Source organism: Stegodyphus dumicola, chromosome 2 (assembly GCF_044657685.1).
Source record: "Stegodyphus dumicola isolate Sdum_Otavi_A_Nest chromosome 2, ASM4465768v1".
NCBI lineage: Eukaryota > Metazoa > Arthropoda > Arachnida > Araneae > Eresidae > Stegodyphus > Stegodyphus dumicola.
In genome coordinates this window covers 7,359,992-7,381,088 of record NC_140769.1, presented here as the reverse complement: position 1 = coordinate 7,381,088, position 21,097 = coordinate 7,359,992, and the positions used below count along the sequence as shown (strand labels likewise).

The 21,097-nt window shown below is 34.0% G+C and overlaps 1 long non-coding RNA gene across 1 annotated transcript in view; it reads left to right on the top strand.

Annotated features, from left to right (window-relative positions):
- Positions 1-212: 212 nt before the first annotated feature.
- The window catches only part of LOC146998353 (uncharacterized), a 42,521-nt gene continuing 21,636 nt past the window's right edge, over positions 213-21,097 (top strand). The window contains exon 1 of the long non-coding RNA XR_015039289.1: positions 213-316. This is a non-coding gene — a long non-coding RNA (uncharacterized LOC146998353). The remainder of the gene's footprint in view (positions 317-21,097) is intronic.

Here is a 21,097-nt window from a genome sequence, read left to right as displayed (position 1 = left end):
TCCTTTTAGAAGATTTTAAAATCACGCGCTAGAATTTTTCAGTACTTTCTCGAAATCAAAATGAGATATTTATTTATTTAATGCACGCGCTCTTGTATTTTCAATTTTCCGGCTTAGCTTTCTTTTAATATTCGTCACGCGCTGCACTGCGCGAGAAATAAAACCATTTAATTTATAATTGAACTAACATTAGCTTTTTAAATACCAAATTCATAACAATATAAAAAACCTAATTAGCGCATTTAAAGTCTAAACTTTATTTATTTGGGTCAGAGTCAAGTGTCGCTATTAATCTACAATTCTGTCTATATTTAAGGTAAGCATACTGACAATTATTAATTACTGTTTATATATTGAATTTATCACCCTACAAAAGGAATATTTTCATTGAGCAGTAGTAGTAACTTGTAACTTGAGTACCTTGTCTATACTACGCTTTGAGTCTCAGTGAATTAGACGGTACGAAGCTTGCTTTAGGTGTCTAAGTAATCGAGAGGGTATGGAATTTCAAACACTTTTCCCTTGACAAGTACTGTTTTGGAGCTCCAAACATGGGAGATTAGTACTTGCTATTTTACTTTCTTAATTTTTAATTTTTTTGTATTTCAGATCAGTATAAGTCTTACTATACTAGATTCTTACTTTGCCTTTATCATGTATTACAAACATTGGTGGAATTCATGTCTTCTTGCTGATGAAATGGATACACACTCACTTTTAAACTTCATTTAAATTTAGCAGCACTTTGCGCTAATTTATTACTTTTAGTACTATCGTACTTGCTACATGCCTCGTTGACTCCTTTTTATTCTTTACGTTACACATCAAGTATATTGCACACCAGGAAAACCTCAAGCAATCGACCCGTTCAGAAATGAGACGGGAGCCAACTGCAGTCACTGCTCGCTATAACAACTGCTCATTACAGAAGTTCCATTACAATGACCAGTGCAAAACGTCTTTGAAGAATTCATAGTACTTTAAATGCATATTCTCAGTAGCAACCCAGCATTTTAACGTCTTTTGTCTTTAGCCCGCTTTGAGTTGTTATAATAATGAGTGTAAATTACACCGTTGTTTCACAGCTTTAACTGCTCGGTGACTGAGTAAAGTTACGGATCGGTTCCATTATGGAAAACACCGAGGTAGGCTCGTCGTGTTAAATCATTGATACTATTAAGTTGGTTTGACAGTGTTATGCGCTTTGGTGATAATTACCAAGAAAACCTGAGCGCCATAGAATAGAGCTTAATCTATATACACACATGTGCCGACTGCATGAAATCCGCAAAAGGTAAAACAATCTAAATTATAACAATTCGAAAGGCATAAATTAGTGATTTTCCCCGAAAGGTAAAAAAAAAAACACCATCTAGAATGGCCTGATTCGAAATTCATAAACTAGGGATTTTTTATCTGATAGAAAACCTATATACCTCTAGAACCGCTGAATACCACATTTACGTATTTCAAATGTGATATTTTTATGGAGATGCTAATTTTATGAAAGTCATGTTCCCATTACAATCACTCGCATACATAAAATTTCTACGCACAGTTGACGTTGACATCAACCTTCCGGTGGCTGCAGCAAGGGAGGATCTAAGAGTCGGAGTAGCGTTTCTATTCCTGCGTGCACATAATGTCAAATATCGGTCATCAGCGCTCGTCGTAGCAGTTGGCCGTCCTTGGCTGAACCTCCTAGAGGGCGAATCTGTGGTTTGAAATCGCCTCCAAAGCCTATGAACCACAGAAGGAGCCATCTGGCCACTTCTGTTTGACTTTATCCTGCCTCTAGTCTCCCAAGGCTCTCTGTTGGATTGTGCATTAGCACTGAAGGCGTAATGAGTAAGTTTCCTCAAGCACAGTTTTCATTAAAGAATCATAAGTCAAAAAATTAACTAGGAAAACTTTATTTAATAAAATAGGAGATTTTTGCTTAACTTAAGCATAACAAAAAGTAATAATCTTCACAGACATTAAAACACTGAAGTATTGAAAAGGATAACTTACATAGAATCATCATCAGTCCTAAATATCAGGCTTACCTATTGTAGGCAATAAGAAAAAAGAAAAACAGGAACATACTTCGACATAGTACCTGAAAAGAGAAAGTACTAAACCAATACACTCCACGTAGCTAAGGTGAAAGTCAAATATACTGCATTGCTCACGAACTTTACTTTCTCTCGCCAATATATATCTTGGCGCACGTTCGTTTCGTATGCCTTTCGAGTTTCATTATGCAAAATACCTAAATTTATGCTAACATTGCCCCTGTTTTGCTAATGAAACTCATTGCAATTCATGCCTGCAAAACTGAAATTTAGCTTTAGGAATTGGTTTAGTCATAATATCAGCAACCATTTGCTCTGTTGAAAGATAAGCAAGTTTTACTATTCCTTTGTTATTCATGTCGCGTATATGATGAACTTTTGTATTAATATGTTTTCAAACAGAATTTTTCAGATTCTACAAGTCTTATTGTAGACTGATTATCTTCAAATACTTTTATCGGTAGAGTTTGGGGTAGATTGAAATCTTCTGTTAATTTTAATAGCCATAATAGTTCTTGCGTAGCTTGCGATAGTGCAACATATTCAGATTCTGCTGAGGATAAAGAAACACAAGTTTGTTATCTTTAAAACCACGAAATACAGTTTTTTCCAATAAAATAACACTTCCTGATGTTGATTTTCTATCTTCAATATCTTGTCCCCAATCAGCATCTGGATAAACTGTAATATTAGGTTCTTGACTCGACCAAATTTGTAAGGATAGATTCTTTGTCGTGTTTAAGTATCTAATGATTCTTTTAACAGCATTTCAGTCCTTTTGACGTGGATTATTACACCTTCTGCTGAGTATGTGAGTTGAAGCTGTGATATCTGGTCTTGTGATAAACGATATATACAAAAGACGTATACAATATATATACAATAGCTTGGCGAAATTTATCATTTGAAGTTAGGAGATTTTCTTCCTTGTTTATATTATAATAGTTTGTTTCCATTGGTGTGCTAGCAGGTTTCGCTTCTTCAAGTTGAAATTGCTTGACAAGTTGATTTATTTTATTTTTCAGTGATAAGAGATAACTTCCATCTTCCTTGCGATTTATTTCCATGCCTAAGAAATATTTAGCTTCACCAAGATGCGTTATTTGGTAACTTTTCTTTAAATCATTAATTGTTTGAAGAATTAGTTCTTCTTCTGTAGAACTTATTAGGATGTCATCAACATACACTATTAAATTATTTCTTTTATCACGAATCACTTTTGTGAAAAGACACGGATCTGCTTTGCTTTGACTGAACCCAAGATTCTTCAATGTATTTTCAGTTTCTGCATTCCAGCAACTAGCTGCTTGTTTGAGACCATAAATCGACTTCTGTAATTTACAAACTTTATGTCTTTCTTCCGGAACCAAGAATCCTTCTGGTTGTTCCATATATATTTCTTCATTTAAGTTGCCATACAAAAAGGCTGTTTTAACATCTAGTTGATGTACACTGCTCAAAAAAAAATGGGACAGACCTATATCTCCCGATCTACTGGGCCGATTGACAAAATTCAAATTGCGTTCTTCATGTCTCGAAAGCGCGACTTAGGATATATATTAGATTTATATATAGCACTATTCTAACATAGGTATTTTGACACAAAATAGGACTTTTTCTGAAATAACATACCAATTTTCTTACATATTTCGATTCTACGACTCAAATTACGCCTAAATATGAAATTTTGTAAAATTTGGAGCGAAGTTTACGGAGAAATTCACAAATTTATGTTGGCACTTTTTTGTCAGTTTGCGCCAAGAATACTTCACTTGGCGAACTTCTTAATATATGGCAACCTAGTTTCCTTTCCCGTGAGAGGAAAAAAAGTCACCATCGTTCCTTATTTCCAAATAATATTCTTTAGATTATATTTTTAATTATAACTTATTATTTTAAGTATTTTTTTCTTTTTCGAATTTCATTTTAATTGTTTAAGTTGCATGGTTTTTTTCGAATAACTGTTTTAAAAATTTCTATTTACCTATTCGAACTGCGTAAATAAAGGTGCAGCGTTTATTTTTTTTCAAATAGTTTTCTTTGTATACATTTTTTGTCATAGTTATTATTTTAGGTATTTTTTGAATTCTTATACTTTTATTTTAATTATTTGTGTTGCATTGTGTCTTCAGATAATTGTTTTAAAATTTTCTATTTATTCCTTCGAACTGAGCATTTTAAATATATTTATTAATATCAATTTTCCAGAATTTGATTTTATTTATTTGAATTGCTTTTCTTTCGGAGGAATACTTTGTAACCCAGACTACGATGCGTTTGAAAACTGCATTTATTAAAAGAGAAAATACAGTAAAGCACAGTTAACACGCCTTTCAATGTTCCGTTCAGAAAAGATATATATAAATAGGAGAGATGTATAACCGACATTTTAACTTAGGATGACTTGCGTACACTGCTTTAACCCGCGAGCACACGCACCGATCCGACGAACACGAGAACACGCGCCGGGTATGTCATACCCGAATAAAAAAGTTGTAAATAAAAATTTGCCAAAAAAAATTAATCGGTTTTTTAAAAGAAATTAAAATGTAAAACCAAGTTAATACTTCATTTTAGACAAAATAGGAAAAAATAAGGAAAAATAAGGAAAAAATTATTTACTTACAATTTTTTAACATTGTTTACAAAATGAGGTCATATGTTCCATACATATACTTTTGCTACAATTTTCACAAATGAATCTAGTCTTTCTATCTTTTTTCTTGGAGCACTCTGTACACCTCTTGTAAGTCATTTTAGGTTTTTTGGAGGGCGGTCCATTGTTAACATGTTCATCGGTGGTCAGTGTTCGTCCTAAATCAGGAACCACAGATGCTCGTCGTCGTTCATTTTGAACATATTCTATTAGCTGCATCCCTAAGGCTTTGAGGAAAGTACTCATCCCGTTCACGAGTGAAATTTTCTCGTATTGAATCAATATAAATATTTTCATTGTCAACTAAGGACTCCAAAGGTGTTGAGAAGTCTTTAGAATACTTTGTATTTCCAGGGAGTTTAGTTATAATATTTTGGGCGCCAATTCTAACATTAGTCCAGAATTTATTTTTGTTCCATTTTACTCCATTTTTTCCCAACATGGAACTCATTGCTACATTCCAGAGTTTCATTTTCTGTTTCTGTATCTGATTCACTACTCTACATGGATGAATCATGATTACTAATTATATTCTTCGTCATCAACATCTTCCTCTTCTTCACTAAATGAAACCTCATCAGAAGAAACTGTTTCAAGGAGATTTCTCAATCTTTTCATCTCTTCATCGTAAGGAATGTACGGCGCCATGCTTACTCAAGAAAAACTTATACTAAAAGCTTGAAAACGAGAAGTGCGAAATGACTCACTGAGAAACGCCAGTACACGCGCGGGTATGACATGCCCGAACAATGCTGGTCCTAAAAAACCGTTGCACTTGCTACCTCAGCAATTTCCCCCCATTTAAGTATGCGACCTTGAACTCAGCTACACCAAGTTTCGTCCTTTTATGAAAGAATGGGCGAGAAATATACAAAAAGAAAAATGTACATGGGTATGTCATACCCGCCACGTGTGCTAGCGGGTTAAACAGTTTTATCATTGTGCCCATTGTACACAATTTTATCCTACATTTGGTTTCTTAAATGTTATTCATATTTTAGTGAAATATTTTATTTTTGAAATCGTAAGAATCAAATATCATAAGATTAAAAAGTTTTAAATTAAAAAAAATACAAATACTAAATTTTACCCAAACATTTATTTTTTCTTCTCTTTTTCTTCAGGCATTATACTTTATTCTTGCTCTTTTTCTTTAGGCATTCCGCAAGTAGGTAGGTAGGTAGGTAGGTTACGGAGGACTGGAACGCCTGGTGTCTAACAGAGGTAAACAGGCATGTGTTCCAAGCCCTCTTCTAACTACGGCAAGAGCTTCCTGGAACCACACGAGGCTGCACCAGGAGATTATCGAGGTTTTCAAAGGGAAGTACATGGCCTTACAAGGGCATTAGTAGGATTGTATTACAGATTGAAGAGGCAAGCTGTGGTGTTACAGATAGTAGGTAGTTAAACTAAAAATACTTGGATAATAAGACGTACGCATAAAAAAGACATAAAAATGCATAGGCAACAATATACAGAGCACAATGCATAAAATGCATAAACAGAGAGCACAAAAAACTGGTACATACGCATAGTCACTTAAGGCACAAAAAGATAAATGGAGTACATGAAGTCACATGAAAGCTGGAGCACAATGTTAGTGTAAGGCAGTTCTGTTGTATATAAATACAGGTACATCTTGAATGAAGAATGATGAGTTCATGAATACTCATGTGTGCAGAAGAGTGCGGTTAGATTGCTAAGGCGTTGATTATTGTAGCGTCGCTAAGAACATAGATAAAAACACTGATAAAAGGCACGAGGATGTTGTAGCACTAATTATTGGGCAGTGCCCCAGCAATGTAACATTCCGGTATATTAAAAAGCATCCAACTTTTCGAAATATCTTGATATTTCTGACAATCATTTTAAATAAAATTATCGCCTTCGATTTCATAAAGGCCCATAAACGGTCGAGCGGTAAAGTCTCTGAACACTGGTAGTTCACTCCGGGGTTCGAATCCCGGTAAACGGGCTGGTTGCATGGTCGTTTTCGTGGATTTTCTCATGTGTATCGTGTATGCTAACTGGTTTCCGTTAGAAAGTTCTTCACAAAGGCATCCTTCTTTTTAGGCAGATAGCCATGCTTTGACGTAATTTAATAATCCAATTCAATCCATTTCAGCAATATTTGGTCTAAACCTTTATCAGTCTTTAGAGGCTAAACATTTTGAAGGTATGAGATGAAAGGAAAGAGTTTCATCAAGAGGTTTTGGTTTATTTAATTAGGGCAAAGCACACTAGGGCTATCTGCCTAAGGGGAGGGATGCCTTCGTGGAGGACTTTCTAAGGGAAACTGGCTCGCATACACGTTACACATGGGGAAAACCACGAAAACGCCCATGCAGCCAGCCCGTTCGCGGGGTTCGAACCTCGAACCGAACTACCAGCGTTCAGCGACTTTACGCTCGGTCGCTGTTTCACCAGGAGGGAAAAAAAACCTCTTTCGGTTACATCCACATACATCACTGGATAAACTCCTGAATCTTCAAATAATTCGAATGAGAAAATCATGGGATTCTCCATTTATTATACGATATGATGTTCTATAACGTAATTTAAATTTATACAACAATATAAACTAAAACCAGTCGCTATTCACTTTAACCTGCAATGATATCGTTTTTATCTTTTCTGTTAACACAAACTCAATTGATGGTATTTGCTGGTGTACACGTCCAAGTGTTTTCTCTTTGAGCACCTAAATTCTTTGAAGTATACTGAAAGTATATTCAAAAGTGTCCAACATTTTGAAACATCTTGGTATGTCTGACATCCAAATTTCCCAGCAAATTTTTGCTTACTTTTTTCCCTAATTTTCTTCTTTTCTTCTACAGTTATTTTCAGTGCTCACACAAGAAAATTTAGATTTTTCGATTGCTAGACTCCCATAAATTTTGCTTTCTTCTCAATTTTTTAAAATATGAATTACATGAATTGCGTTTCAGCCGAAGACAGTTCTTTTTCTAGTCATTTTAACTATAAATAAAGTTTAAAGCGAAGTCCAAAGGATAAATATTTTAATTAAAAGATTTTTGCTAAATGACAAAGAAATAAAACAGTCTAGCAGGGTTTATTCTGTATCACCGAGTGACCCGATTCTTATATCGGCTGAAACAATCTAAATCATATAAAAGATCATGTTTTTTTATACAATCTGTAACGCGAGAAAAAAATTAAGAGGATTAATATAAAAGATTATATATATATATATATATTTAAAGCTGGGACATGAACCAAACTGTTACGGACATGTTAGTGTATCACATTTTTCATTTCTGCCAAATTGTTTAGATTATCACCATAAACAGTGCTTTTGAGATAAACCCATAGCCAAAAGTCACAGAGGTTGAGGTCTGGTGGGAAGAGGGGAAGTGTTGGCCTATAAGACGTTCATTCGTGAAATGTTGCCTAAGTAACTGTGCGACACACGTGAGGTTAGGCCCAGCTCTGCGTAAAAATCGTAGTATCTAAAATGCCACGTTACTGCAGTTCATGTATCACGAAACATTTTAACATTGACTCTAAGTGAGCTGCAATCACAGTGGTCCAGCTGTCGACTGCTCTTCAGAGAAAAATGGTTCAATTATAAAACTAGCTGTCATTCAACACTAAACGGTGTGGAATGACTGCTATGCAATCGAATGCAGTAGGAGAATGCAATGCAACTAGGTAGATAGCATGAGGGACTTCTTTCGCCCAAATCGATTAAAAGCGTTTTGAATCAGTGTCTTCACGTTTTAGGGCCGAATTCAGGGTTCAAAAATTACAAATTAGCGATCTGTCAGAAAACGATTTCCAGATTGTACGCACTTGTGCGAGTGATTTGCGATCTCACATTTTCTAATCGCTAATTCGTGGTTTTCACGGACGAATTTCTCACTTACACGGATGGCGCACTCGACGTTTATCGAATTTAACGCCTTTAAATGATATATTGCTTAATTCAAAGTTTCTTAAGGGTATACAACATATTAAACTCGTGTAACAAAAGGTTAAGTTAAATTCCGACCCATATTTCGTTTAACAATATTGTATACAGCGCCATTTTGCCCTGGTGGTGAGGTTTCGAACTTCCTTTTTTCGCGGAAAATAAATTCCCATGATCTCCTCTACACGATTACCAAATTTGATAACATTTGATCCAGTAGTTTTCCTTTTATGACAGTTTCAATGTGGAACTTTAATTATAACTACTCTGTTTATTATTAAATTTTAATTTCAAGCTATGCGTTATATGTATACCATGCGTAAATTTTTTACTTTTATGGAAAAATAAAGAATCGAAGCAAATATACTTAGGGTAATGGACCAAAACTGAAAAAATTTCCCCTCCCTCCGAAAATCAAATATTGAAACTTCGACCTTGAATTTATTGGGTTATCGAAATATTTAATTTGACTTATCTTCTAAGTCCTAGTTCCGACAACAATTCCGTCAAAAATTCCGAATTACTTAAGCTGAAGTAAAATATTTAGTATATATTCACTGTATGTTAATAATGTAATCAGAGTGTAATAAAAATAGATTATAGAATTTGCGCTGATGCAACTTTTTGTCTGACTGCACAACATGTAATGGAAGAGAAGGCTTGTAGAGATCTGTTTTTGACATGCCTCTAAAATTAGATGTCATACTCCTTTTGTCTCTTCAATGTCAAAAAACTTTCCTTTGAGAGGCAACTTTAGTATTTGGGAGAGAAAAAAAAATCACAAGAAGACAAATTTGAAGAACATGCAGGACGATTGAGTGCACATACTTATTTTCGGAACACAAGCGGTTCTCCGACTGGTTATTAAATAATGAAAAGATGCATTGCCATGCAATTCAAAACATTTGGAATACGTTTTCTGACTGAATAACGTAAGATTAAAAGTCATCTGCTTAATTCAGAGCCATTTACAAGTCAACTACTCGGCAATTGCAGAATCGTTTTGATCCTGAGCTTGTAAGACAAACCTAATATCACTGGATTTAAACACTTCTTTAATCTTGCGAGAACATACCTTCTTTAGCTCATATTCCAAGAATATTAAGTGAATACAATTATTGCAAAAGAAATTGAATATTCATTTGCACTAAGGCTTGGTAGTTAACTAACGAATTAACAAAACTTAAATTCTGCTTTTTGTGTCTAAGAATACAATATTTTTTAAATATTTACAAATAAAATATTAAATTGGAGATTTACTTGGAGCCTCATCAGTTGCCTAGCATTTGAAGATTATTAAATACTAATTGTTTGTTGCGACGTCTAACCCAGGCTGCATGGTTGGTTTTCATAGTTTTCTATGTTCTCTTTACAAAGGTTCTCTATGAAAGCATCTTAATCAAATAGCTCCCATGTTGTTTCTATGTTCAAATAACCAATTAACTTAGTTTAAGGCGCGATTTCCAAGTGAAGTTACTAGCAAAACTCGAATACTCATTAAAAATCATGTAGCTTGCCAATCGGGAGTAACATGAAAGATACGGCGCCAATAATTGAATTGCTGTTACGGTACGCTGTTTCTAAACTTAGATGGTCATTCCTTAATTAAATAGCCCACCAGCGGCCGAGTGATAAAGACACTGAACACCGGTAGTTCGGTCTGAGGCTCGAATCCCGCTAACGGGCTGGCTGCATGGGCGTTTTCGTGGATTTCCCCATGTGTAACGTGTATACCAGCCAGTTTGCCTTAGAAAGTCCTCCACGAAAGCATCCCTCCCTTTAGGCAGATATCCCTCGTGTGCTTTGCCATAATTAAATAATCCATCCAATCCAATTCAATCCTTAATTAAATATAATTGATTTGTAACTTCTACTAGAGTTGACGGTAAAAATTGAAGTGTAAATAAATAATATCGTGTGCAATCTTGATTAATATAAAATTAAAAATATTTGCATTCATACATAAAGTTTTTTGAAATATTTGCAGTTACTTTATAAGAAGGATTTATTAATAACCGTAATAATTACTTATTATACTACTGATGATAAGGATTCAGTTCTTGACAATTACATTCTAAATTAGAATTTTAAGGATTGTCCACAGAACCTGATGACTTATCCAGCCATTAAGTAGCTGCAGATCATTTCTACATAACCATAGAACTTCCATTAATTCAGTCTCTAGAGGGTTGTATGTTTATATCATAATTTGACTTTTATAAAAATGATTATTCTAAATCTTATATTTCTATAAAAATACACTGTGATTTAAAAATATGGATGATAGTATCAGCCGCTCTTTCAGCCACTTCATAAGCAACAGTTTGTTTAGAAATATATCATACAGTTAATGTCATAAAATATTTTCATAAAATTCAAATAAACATTAAAAGAAAATTCTCAGTTTTAGACAATTCGAATTAAGCGAAGTTAAAGTAAAGTAGCAGACGACAAAACGCCGAAGGTAAAAATTTACTCTTACAAAAATTTACTCTTATTTTTTTAAAAAAAGGAAGAAAGAGAGAAATTAAAAAAATAGTTAAAAATTTGAATAATATCATCTATAATTTAAAAAAAAATAACTTTTCATATAGTATTAATAAATATTTATTACGCATCTTTGAAATATAGAAAATATTGTTTGAGAGAAACAATATCATATTAATTCTCCGTAAAATTTTACTTGAAATTTAAGGTTAAAAATAGCTGTGGCAATTCACTGTAACAAAAATCCATAAACCACATTTGGCGTTATTATCGCTCAAAAAAAAGATGCCAAATTAAAACGCGAAAATATGTAAATTCGTGTATATCTTAGAAAATTTTGAATAAAAAAGTCTAATTTTTTGCAGATATGCTTAAAAATACACCTACTTTAAGATGATGGTAAAAATTTTATAGGTTATAATTCAAAATTTTTTTCGAAAAATTTATAAAAATTATTTAAAAATAGAAATTTAAAAAATAAAACACAAAAATTGGTAAATTTTATTTGGAATGAACCTAAGTTCCGAAATGTGAAAGGAAAAATCAAAAAGGTTTTAATAAAAAAAGAAATATTAATAAATATTTGCCAAATTCAATTAACATTTTTTTGTGAGCTAATATTTTAAAATCTACTCGTACGATTTTTACAAAACTTGGTATTCTGGCATAATTTGAGCCGTAGAATCGAAATATGGAAAAGAATTGGTATGTTATTTCAGAAAAAGTCCGATTTTGTGTCAAAATACCTATGTTAGAATAGTGCTATATATAAATCTAATATATATTCTAAGTCGTGCTTTCGAGACATGAAAAACGCAGTTTGAATTTTGTCAATCGGCCCAGTAGAACGGGAGATATAGCACTGTCCCAGTTTTTTTTTTTTTTTTTTTTTTTTTTTTTTTTTTTTTTTTTTTTAGCAGTGTACCTTGGCATTATTATACGCTGCCCATGCTAAGAAAATTCTTATCGTAGTGTGTTTCACTATTGGTGAAAACGTTTCATCATAATCACTGCCGTATTTTTGAGTAAATCCTCTGGCTACTAAGCGTGCTTTGTATTTTATATTTTTACCAGTTTCATCATATTTTGTCTTAAACACCCATTTGCTGCCTACTGCATGTTTTCCTGGTGGTAATTCTGTAAGTGTATAGGTTTCATTTTCTTTTAGAGAATGTATTTCTTCTTGCATAGCCTTGATCCAAGCTTCTTGTTCACGTTTCAAGTTTAGAATTTCGTTTCTTCTTGTTCACGTTTCAAGTTTAGAATTTCTTCAAAGCTTTCTGAATCTTTATTTTTAGGTAAGATTGATTCTTCGTCTTCTGCTTTATCAGAGAATCTTTCCGGTGGGACCCCTTTGGTTGATCTGCTAGAAACCCTTCTTTCTACATTTTCTTCACATTTAATTAACTCTTCAGAACTTTTTGCATCTTCTGTAAAATCATCGCCAAGAGATGTTTCTTCATTATTTTCCTTATCTCCTTGCGAGTTATTGAAGTGAATTAATTCTAAATCTTCAGCATTATTTTCTGCATGCTTGTGAGATAAAGACGAGTTTTCTGAAAAATTAACAGTTCTACTTACTATTATTTTCCTTCCGCCTACATAAATCCTGTATCCCTTACTTCGTAAATCTTATCCTACGAATATTCCTTCTTCAGCTTTGTTGTCGAATTTACGCCGTTTTTTTTTTGTTCACATAATAAAATGCTTTACAGCCAAATACTCGTAAGGGACTTAAGTTTGGTTTTCTACCATTCCACAATTCATATGGTGTTCTATCTGTGGCTTCAGTTGGTAACCTATTTTGAAGATATGCAGCAGTAGCTGCTGCTTCAGCCCAGAATCCTTTCGGTAATTTAGAGTTTATTAGCATAGCTTTTGTCATTTCTATTAAAGAGCGATTTTTCCTTTCTGCGACGCCGTTCTGTGTCGGACAATAAGGAACCGAAGTTTGGTGAAAAATGCCGAGTTTCTTTAAATAATTTTCAGTTGTTTCGTTACAGTATTCTATACCGTTGTCGGATCTGAGAACCTTTATTTTCTTTCTAAACTTATTTGTTGTCGATGCAACATACTGTTTAAGTTTGTCGAATACTTCATCTTTTGAAGTAATAAAATAAATTTGAGTATAACGCGAATAGTCATCAATGAAAGTTACGAAATATCTTTTCCCTCCTAAGCTGTTGACTTCAATTGGCACACACACACATCTGTGTGCACTAAATCCAGTGGATTCTTAAATCTAAAACTAGTTTTGGGATAAGATTTTTCAGTTAGCTTCGCTTTTACACAAGTAGAACATACCACATAAACCTTGCTGAGCGTTGCCGTCGGCTACGAGTACATTATTACGCTTTATGTAACACTTATTACTATCAAATGTAACGATGCAACCTTTATTCGTAACAGATTGAACAGAAAGTAAATTACTAACTAGACCTGGTACATATAATTCGTTTTCTAATTTTTATTTGTGTAATCTGACCCTTTAAATTTTGAACTTTAAAATAGCTTTCACCGATACCATAAGAATTTAATTTAGCACCATTGGCTACAGTTACTATTTGTTTATTAGATACATTTAACTGAGAGAAAAAATTCTTACCACTCGTCATAAGAGTTGAGGCTCCTGAGTCGATAACCCATTCTTGCGTTTGCGTGTTTTCATGTTTATTTTCCACTTTTAGAACTTGATTAAACTGAATCTGCGAATTTTCAGTTTCAATACTTTTAAGATAATTATTTTCTTTAAGTTTTGTTATGTTTTCTACACTTTGCGTATTTGCTATTTGGCATGCGTATTTGCTATTTCTACACTTTGCGTATTTGCTATTTGGCTTTTATAATTTTGAGAATAATTTCTTACTTTACTGTTACCCACATCTGTTTTCGGGGAAGTTCTAGCGTTGCGTTTTAAATGAAAACAGTCATTTATCGTATGGTTATTTCTCTTACAATAAGTACAATATTGTGTAACATATTTTGATTTATTTTCGCTTTTACTTTTTAAAGCAACTGAATCGTATTTTTGAACATTCTTAGTTTCCACACGTCTACAATACTCATCTATTAGTTTGTTTTTAACATATTCTAGCGACAATTCAGCTTCCGATTTACTTTCTATTGCAGTTATTAAGGAGTTGTATGAATTTGGTAAAGAACATAGTAATACTGCTATTAAGTTATTTTCTTTAATTTCTTCACCTATACTACGCAGCTTTTCAGCCAATTTTAGTACTCCTTTGATATGCTCCTGCATTTTAGATCTTTCATTATATCTAATGGAATATAGTTTTCTAAGAAGAAATAACTTTTTTGTTAAATTTACACGTTCATGGACAGATTTTAACTTCTGCCAAACTTCTTTTGCAGATTTGCTATGCAAAACATGGATAATTTGCGAATCCGAAATGTTTAAGCATATTAAAGCTTTAGCTTTACGATCATTCTTTAACCAAATATCAGTAACAGTTTCCGGTTTTTCTTCGAATACAACATTGTCTAAACCTTCTTTTATTAGAAGTTGTTCTATTTTAAATTCCCACACTGAATAATTTTCATCTATTAATTTTTCTATACAAATTTATTCTTTTAGAATAGACATAATTATTTGTTACAATTATTCTTATAAACTTTGTAACTAGTATTTTCAACAAAGAGTTTTTAACACTTTATGCCCCTGGAATCTTACAACATTACAAAATTTCAATTTTAGAATTTCGTTTAGAAGCATTTCCACAAGGCAATTACCCTAATCAGTTTCATAATATTTTGTTGGATTGTGCATTAGCACTGAAGGCGTAATGAGTAAGTTTCCTCAAGCACAGTTTTCATTAAAGAATCTTAAGTCAAAAAATTAACTACGAAATCTTTATTTAATAAAATAGGAGATTTTTGCTTAATTTAAGCATAACAAAAAGTAATAATCTTCACAGACATTAAAACACTGAAGTATTGAAAAGAATAACTTACATAGAATCATCATCAGTCCTAAATATCAGGCTTACCTATTTTAGGCAATAAGAAAAAAGAAAAACAGGAACATACTTCGACATAGTTTAAACTAAAGTATAGTTTATACTATGTCGAAGTATTAAACCAATACACTCCACGTAGCTAAGGTGAAAGTCAAATATACTGCATTGCTCACGAACTTTACTTTCTCTCGCCAATATATATCTTGGCGCACGTTCGTTTCGTATGCCTTTCGAGTTTCATTATGCAAAATACCTAAATTTATGCTAACACTCTCCATCGTAGTTCTGCAGACAGATGATACCTGGAGGTCATTGTTACGAATTGGCTATCTCAGATTTCTGATATCACTATCACAGTGAAATATGTGGGCTTGCTCTAAAACATGGACTTTTATTCTCCTCGCAGATGACGTATTACGAGTGCAGCGCCACTAATTTGCATATTGCAGTTTTACTCAGCTACTCTTACTTGACAACATATTCAAAGTTTACACGGTTTGGCTTATTTTTGAGGGAGTTATTGCTATTTTTGTGATTTTCCTTAATTTATTATAACCAGTCTATATTCCCCTTGTATGGGTCTCAATTATTTTGTAATTTTTGCTCTTGTGACTTATGTGACTCTTGTTATTTTATATATCTGACTTCGAATCTTGATTCTGTGAAGAACACAAACCTTGTCCAAAACTTAAAGGTTTATTCAACTAAAATTTACAAAATGATGATAACTTAACATCATGAACAAACTTAACATCTTAGCTGGAAAATTACCCGCACATTCAAATTCCTAGGAATGCTTTGAACTGTCAGCTTTTCGGCTGCTGAGGAAAAGAACACATCTAGTAAGTACAAAAATCCGTGTGGTCTCTCTGGCATAACTCCCCATTTAAGTTGAACTGGATTCGAAAACGCCTGACTGGAACTGGAATGGACCGGAACCCAGACTGAACTGGAAACCATCATACCCTCAGATCTCCTCTTTACAGGTCTGCACTGCTTCGAACTGAAAATGAACTGCTCCGCTACCCAGAAAAGCACCACCTTTTATTGACGGCGGTTGCCGTTACTACAGACGATTATGCTGTGGTGTAGTGGCCGAAACCGCTATGCAAACCCTGGGTTGTGACATCAGGTTGAAAACAAAACACAGCATAAAAAATTTATTGAATGTTAAAAATATGGCTACATACAATTCTGAAGAGAAAAAAACTTAAAACCTTTTTTTTTAAAAATCAAATTCTATACATCAATCGTGCAAGAGCCATACGTGGCTCTCGAGCCTGCGTTTTTAACAGTGCCAGCAATTTAATATTATTTTAATAACAACTATTTTTTACAACTTAATATTATTTTAATAACAACTATTTTTTTACAACTTAATATTATTTTAATAGCAATTAAATAATTATATTTAGTCCCATGATTTCATTACGTATATTGCACTCTGAATTTGCAATTTGAAATCATTCGTCGTAGATTTATGCGACCTCATCACAACTCCTCCCCTCATAAAGGAATTTTTCTTGACTATGGAAGGAAAAATTCTAAATACTTTTCACTGCTTTCAAAACACAAGTGGTAACCATTTAAGTGATAATAGAGAAGCCATTTACATTACCCTGCACTTATTTCTAGATAACATTAATGCAAAAATACAACAAAAAGATTTAAATTTTGAATCTACACAAAGTACCTTTTCAGTTTACAAAATGCTAATACTTAAACATTTGATTCTAACCATTTTGAAAATGAAACACACTATACAAACAAATTTAAATCTACAAAAATATAATTCCAAAACGCTACAAAAATCATTTTTCAAACAACAGTTTACAGAACAAAAATGATTGGCTCCTCCATATACTTCATATGCTAAAGTTCCTGCTGTCCGTAGATCTGATCTCGAATAATCAATCACTGAGATAGGACACTCTTTAACATTTACAACTATATTTGGATGAGGTCCCAATTTCTTTTTCCTGACTTTATGATTTGTCAGTTCACCCAAAGAAAACTCGCCAATGGCTGGTAATGCCTCCTTATACATTGTACGCCATATAGCATATGCATTTGATTCAGCATTATAATTGAACATCATTTTTACAGCAAGGTTATTTGGAAGCAATTTCTCAGAAGAAAACGTCTTGATAGAAGTGAGTTTTTCGAATATCGAATTCTGCAGATCTTGTGTTCCTTCAGTATGCAATATAATAAATTTTGTTTGGTGTTGAACATTATCATGAGTTTCTGTTGCTTGTGCTTCCGAGAATTCTTCTGCGAAACATCCGCAAGGATAGACCTTTCTTCTAAACTGATGTCTGCAATTTTAATTGCCTCCTCCGTATTACTGGTTAAATTCCTTTCTTTCGAATGCTCATTATTGACGGCCCTTTCATTTTCTATCTCTTTCTTTTCTTCCGATCTGGAATCTAAGTCTTTTGCACACGCTCTCTCTAAACTCCTGCGCGCATGCGCCTGACTACGAGTCTCCACAGCATTTAAGAGAACCGGTCGTTCCCTAATTTTCTCAATCAACTGTGCAGCTTTATTCCCAAACAAATAGTACTCTTTATCTAACTCTACCGGAGTAACCGCTGCTTTTGTGGTGACCACACCAAAATCACCTTCAATGGTGACTTTCGCCAAAGGTAAACATTTACATTATGTGTCCAAAGGCTGTTTCACCCATACAGTTTCCCCTAATAAGTCATTAGTATTAATTCAAATACTATTACACAGATCTATACCAGCTCTAGTATCGCTCAGGTATTCTCTCTCTATCCCATTAATTCCTGCTTTCTTGAAATACGGCTCAAAACATTTTCCTAAACTCTCCGTTCCTAGATTATTCACCAGATTAGCCTTATTCTTTTCCAGCGATGAACAGTTAGGTCGGATATGTCTGTCCTTTCCACATTGGCAACACCTTATTTTCCGCTATTTCTCGAAACCTGCTTCATTGAAAACTTGCCTTTTTTTAGGAGCCTCCACTTTTCTATGCTCCTCTGATTTAATTCTTTGATGACCACTACTTTTCTGATTATAACTACAGTTAGAATTTATATACCGCTCTCTATCTTTCTCAAATGGTTTCTTTAGCCCCGCTCTCTGTTCTAACTTCCTCGTATCTCTTCGCAAAGCCTCATACTTGTCGCATTTCTCTGCTGAAATGGAAGCTGTTTTAAATTCTTCCCAATTGTCTAAGTAGTGCTCTCTTATTTCTAGGGGGACTCGCCGCTTAATTTGCTCAGTGAGCATAAGTTCCTTAAGACTTTCAAAATCTTGAAATTCTACTGAATCCAACCAATTCTCTAAATACACTCTCAATTCATACACTAAATCCACCCATAACATTCCGTTTTTTCTAGAATGTTCTTCAAATTTTGTTTTTAGTGCCCAAGAACTAAGCTTGAATCTCTGCATGAGTAATTTCTTAACATGCTGATAATCATCCCCTTTATCCGCTGGTTCTTTCACTATTAACTGGGCTACATCGTAAGGTAATAAAGGAATTAATTGCGAGAGCCAATCAATCTCATTAACGTTCTCTTTTAGAGCTTGTTTCTCAAATAGCTTAAAGAATAATGAAATATTTATATTACTCGGTTTAAAACGCAGTACTAGATCTTTCAAATTAACCTCTTTTTCTCTAGATTGTTCAACTGAACCACATTCATCAGTTTTAACCTTTCCAGTTCAAAAACTCGCTCCCGTTCCCGTTCCGCTCTCTCTTGTTCACGTTCCCGCTCTGCTCTTTCGTGTTCCCGTTCTGCTCTCTCTTGTTCACGTTCAGCTCTTTCTTGTTCACGTTCCCGCTCTGCTCTTTCGTGTTCCCGTTCTGCTCTCTCTTGTTCACGTTCTGTTCTCTCTTGTTCACGTTTCCGTTCTGCTCTCTTTTGTTCACGTTCCCGTTCTGCTCTTTCTTGTTCACGTTCTGCTCTCTCTTGTTCGGCTATTTCTTCTGCTTTGCTCTGCTGAATTGCAGCCCAAATTCTTGCCGCGTATTCTTTCGCAGCTTCTTCTTCATAGTCCTCGGCATTTAGAATAGCCTGCCTAATTTCTCTTACTCTATTTGCCTGAGACACATTTGTTTCAAACTCCTCCGCTAACTCCAATAGCAGAGCTTTAGTAAATTTCCTCATAAACTCACCCATTATGGAAAATTAAAGAAAAATAACCTACCCCGAAAAACAATAATACAAAAAAACAACAGGTCTATCTCTCCAAAACTGAATAATTCCCTAACAATTCTGAACACAAATTGCTTTACAACACTTAATGATAATACCTATGCCTACAAACAAAGCGTATATAAAAAATGCTAATTAAGAGACAACCTTTTCCTGCTCTATATCCAAAATAAGCCTAGTCTCGAATAACTGGCATAACCTCTCCAAAATCACAAAAATGGTACTCGCCAATTTTGAAGACGCCTTCGATTAACTCTCCTGGCACTTACTTCGATATTCTTCCGGAAAATTTCCCTATTTGGCTTTAGTGTAGAATTGGGTGCCCCTTCGGTTGGCGAAAAATTTTGTTCAATTTTGGCGATAAAACGCCCTTTCTGGTTACCACGATAGTTTTAACTTAGTTTCAGCATCCGTACCGTCACCTTAGGGTTAACGTAACTCTGTTTCAACCTGATATGACGTCATCATTGCGACTTTCTTAAATGTAAATTTTATTGGTTGTTCCGTGATTGCGGGAGTAATTTATGTAAAATTAAATGTAAATTTTATTGATCGTTTTTGTGACTGCGTAAGTAATTTAAGTAAAAATTAAATTAAAATTTTATTGGTTTATTTATTTATTTATTTATTTGATTGCGTGAGCATTTTCTTTTACTGTTAGTAGCCCGCTTGAAATTTAGCGCTATCTTTCTCTGTTATCTAGGAAAGTAGAATGTCTGGAAAAATTAATATGCGTTTTTTTTTTTTTTTTTTTTTTTTTTTTTTTTTTTTTTTTTTTTGAATTGGAACAAAATGAAAAAAAATTAAGCTTTTATTGATTGGTGTATACATGAAGGTTTGATTAGTTCTCGGTCTGTTTGTCCTGTTTGTATGAAAGATATGCGTTTGATTGAAAGCAAGGATAGATCGGATGGCTACGAATGGGTTTGTCGTGAAAAAAGTGTGAATGCTCATCATTGTAAGAGGTTTGAAGAGAGTAATATGAGTATTATTGAGATTTTAATATTTTCATATTTGTGGGTGTATGAATCCGGTACGAATCTGATTATGAATGAGGTGAATGTGAAATCGAATAAAACTGTGGTTGAATGGCGTAATTTTTGTAGAGAAGTGTGTATGGATGTATGTGTGAAAAAGAGTGAGATGATCGGAGGTCCTGGTATGATTGTGGAGATTGATGAAAGCAAGTTTGGTAAAAGGAAGTATAATAGAGGTAGACGAGTGAAGGGTTAATGGGTATTTGGTGGAATCGAAAGAGAGAGTGGAAACGGATTTTGAGGTTGTGGAAGACAGATCGAGAGAGACTTTGCTGGAGGTTATAAGGCGAAAAATTCTGCCTGGGACGATGATTATCTCAGATTGCTGGAAATCGTATGATTGTTGGAAGAATGAAGGTTTCCAGCACTTATGAGTTAACCATTCGTTGAACTTTGTTGAACCTACTACTGGTGCTCGTACAAACAACATTGAAAGTATGTGGAGCAATATAAAGCGGGAATTCCGTAAGAACAGTGTTCGGATATCGTCGGAAGATATTTTTTATTCCTATTTTGCGGAGTATATGTGGCGAAGACAATATAGAAATCAGGTGGAAGCAGATCTATTCCGAGACTTTTTGAATTGCATAAAAGATCTGTATGTGCCGCAGTTTTCCGACGGTGCGGAAGAGATGTCGAAGTAGCGGTCTAGGTAAGTTCTATTTTTTACGAATTGTAAACTACATCATCAGGCTCAATTTTAGAAGATGTTGCACAAGTCTCGTTGTTTACTTATCTTAGGCTTGGATATGCGTTTTATGT